The 3,458-nt window shown below is 44.4% G+C and overlaps 1 long non-coding RNA gene across 1 annotated transcript; it reads right to left on the bottom strand.

Moving 5' to 3' along the window:
* Positions 1-471: 471 nt before the first annotated feature.
* On the bottom strand, positions 472-2,577 carry LOC124700649. Its single transcript, XR_007001793.1, has 3 exons — positions 2,510-2,577; positions 2,324-2,429; positions 472-807 (listed from the first exon to the last, which is right to left on the bottom strand). It is a non-coding gene; the product is annotated as an uncharacterized LOC124700649 (long non-coding RNA).
* Positions 2,578-3,458: the final 881 nt, after the last annotated feature.

The following is a 3,458-nucleotide window of genomic DNA, read 5'->3' as shown; positions in this document are numbered from 1 at the left end:
AGAAAAACATGTACATATATCAACTTAAATAAGCTCATTAATCATTACACACCATATTAGGAATGATATTGTATGCCTCGCAACTTTAGTTGAAAGGCTCTGCTCAAAGAGGAAGGAAGATATCATCGTTGGTTCAGAAAAATGTGTATAATGTTAAATCATCATATGCTGAAAATTTGTGGAAGTGGAAAGTGGAGTATCCTTGTTTTCTCTCGAGGTAGAGAAATTCTCATAAGAATAAGCATAGACATGCTAGTCGCTTGGCTATGACAATTAGGTTCCCTCTATTTTCACCAAAATATTTTATAGTTAAGGACAAAAAAAGGATCACACTTACACTGCTTTGTAGTCAACAAGAGAATGGAGGTGACATGTTCACTGTTTGTGGTAAGAAATTCAGATTCTAGCAGATCATGGATAAAACTACAAAATGGGATGTTGTTGGTGCATTTGGAGACAAGCAGGGCCATGCAAAAGATTTTATGGACATTCTGCTAATTAATACAATACAAATCAGAGAGTAATGATATCATCATTTGCTGGTGCAGCAACTACTTGAAGATTCATACACTATAACTAATCTGGAATTAACCCGAGAGGGAGAGAGAGTGTACCTGTTAGCTTTGTTGTTCACTTGAGTTCCTCTAGGCCGTGTGCCCAGTAATGCCTTATATATCCATGAAATACTGACAATTAGTAAACTCCGAATGACACAAGGGTCAAGTTATAAGTATCTAATGGACTAGACCACAGTCATGTTCAATTCAGTTACGAGCATACCATAAGAACCACTCATATTCCCCTTTTCTGCGAAAATAGCACGAGTGTAAATGATATAGACCACCCAAAGAATGTGTTCCTAGCTAGTGTTATATAAAGAAATAATATAGCAGTTCAGTCACATGTAAAGTCCAAGGATATTTATCTAACAGTAGCATCTTTTCTAAGCTAAGCCTAACATGACTGATTAGCATCAGACCTCGCTACACAAAATCATAGGATACATGGCCCAAACATGCCTATGACTCCAGATGCTCCAGATAAACAGCTAGAAAGAATTAAGCTATTTCCTACTGCCCCTGTAGTTTTCAGCTCTTTCCCGTATACCTCAAAGGTTACAGATAATAGATATAGCCAAACAAAAAGATACATAGTAGCAATAGATGGATACCAAAAAGGCCAAGAATTAAGAAGTAACGAATCTCCACTTATGCAGTAGTAGATATAGGGCCAGTTCTTTTCAGCTTTTAAACCGGCTTAACTAAGGAATTAAGCTACCGCCGAAAAGAACTCGAATTTTAAGCCCAGCTTAGCTTTTCAGCTACCACCGCTCGCTGTGTAGTTGGTCCAAGCCACGGAAGGGCAGCTTCTTACGGCTTGCCGAGCTTCTCGTTTTATGAAAATGTTCGTTTCCCTAAACTAACCCTTAGACGAAAGGTTATCTCAGCGAAAATGCCCTCCCACCAACCTCTATCTCTTCACTTATTAAAAACGAAACGTTTTCTCTCATTATCCCTGTCCACAGAGTCTGGAGCTCACGATTCATGGGTTGGTTCCCAGCGCTAGGCAGAGGACCCGCCGCCGCTGCCTCGCAGGGCGGAGCAGCTCCGGCGCCGGCCTACCTCTCTCCTTAGCCTCGCCTCCCCTAATCCCGCCCCGAAACTCGACCGTCCAACGCCTCCACTCGAATTTTCCTGCCCCAGCCCCGTCGCCGAACTAGCGCCGCCGCCTGCAACTTTGAACCAGGGCCGCCTCTTCCGAAGTCAGACCCACCAGAGACGCCGTCCCCGACCTTGCACCGGCAATCTCCGTCATCCTAGAGCTCGCCCCAGCGAACTTCAACCTCAAGTCTTGGAAGCTTCGATCTCCTATTTTATAGATCGAAGTGATGTATTCTAAAATTATTGATTAGTGACTTCTGATTAGAGAAAATGCTTAAATGATCGAAGAGTCCAGTATAGTACATATGTATGTTCCAAAAAAAATTGACCATGGTAGCTGTATGTTCCAAATAGTGTGACCATCTGGTGTTATCACGATCGCTTTTGTTATGATGCCCGTAAATCATTTTCCTGCTAGCATAACGGTAAACACATCTGCATAATATAAATTATACATTATCACAGTCTAAGGGCATTACAGACTTTCCTCGTACAACTGATGAAAATAAGCTTAGACACGATAAGCTGAAAAGAATTGGACCTTACTTTCTCTGTAGCTTATTTCTACTGTAGTTTCTCTGGAGCAGCTAAGCTTAAGCTGTTTCTGCACAAGCCTCAGCCGAAAAGAACTGGCCCATAAACTATGAGAATAGAACACGTACATTACAGCTTGCCCGACAATTTTCTGAAAAGAAAACCTCCTGGCCCTCAATCCCACATACGTACGTGAGGCCTACTCCCTGATCCAAACTGCAAAGATAGGAAAATCTGCTCCTTTTCGAGTCAGCCACGGACACTGCTCTAGAAATTGCTATGGATGAAACGTTGCAAAACAACTAAGTACTAACCAATCGGGAGGCGGCTGCATCTGGCTAGCGCCGACGGCGGCACAACAGCTTCACGGAGACGGGCGGGCGGGCGGCGTTGGGATGCACGGCCGGACGACCCAGGGCCGATCGATCCAGATCGAGGGTCGGGAACGACGGCGCGTCGACCTGGGTCGTGGCCGGGTCACAACCCCGTTCAATCGCCGCCTGGGTAGTTGCAAGGGAAGGTCGAGGCGCCGCTTGACTTGAATAGATGAAGAATTGGATTGCCTTTTTTTTACCAGTGAGATTGGGGTGGGGTGCATCGCGGGGAAGAAGCAGATGCGATGGGTCATAACTGACGTGGTAGTGGGCTGAAGCGGACCTCCATACCCGTAATTTTTATTCTTATTTGCAAAATTTATGTTTTGCAAAAAAACATTTGCTGAGAGGCAGATGAGTGCCACGACCAAATTTATCAGACCGGGTCATCGACCCCAAATTAAGTGGATTACTACCGACGTACCAAACTGGCGTCCCGAGATATATACCTTTGTTGATCCTATTTTCATATATCGCACTGGAGCGCAGTGACATACGAACGGGACTCGACCAGCTTCTATGATCGGGAGGCGCATTGGTGGCCTGCCTAATAGCAGGCGCACATGAAAGGCTGATTAGAAAGGAGGATGAGCGGGTGGGCTTGGTCGGCTCTCCATAAAATGGCTAGTGACAGGCTATTTTACGAGCCCGTCGCTAGCATATTTCTCTTCACGCCTAGCCAGCAGAAAAAGATCTAGTGACATCTCTTTTTATGCGCCTGTCACTAGTATTATGTACTAGTGACAGGTTTATATGTGCCTGTCACTGGTTTACTTACTAGTGACAGGCATAATTTTGCCTGTCACTAATCACCCGGAGGCTATAAGCATTTCTGCAGTAGTGAGCATTTGAACTTCTCCTCAAATGACGGGATTATTTTATTTTTTCT

This window comes from Lolium rigidum, chromosome 3, assembly GCF_022539505.1.
Source record: "Lolium rigidum isolate FL_2022 chromosome 3, APGP_CSIRO_Lrig_0.1, whole genome shotgun sequence".
In the NCBI taxonomy this organism is placed as follows: Eukaryota; Viridiplantae; Streptophyta; class Magnoliopsida; order Poales; family Poaceae; genus Lolium; species Lolium rigidum.
The sequence above is the reverse complement of the archived record's forward strand: the minus strand, read 5'-3'. Positions and strand labels throughout refer to the sequence as shown.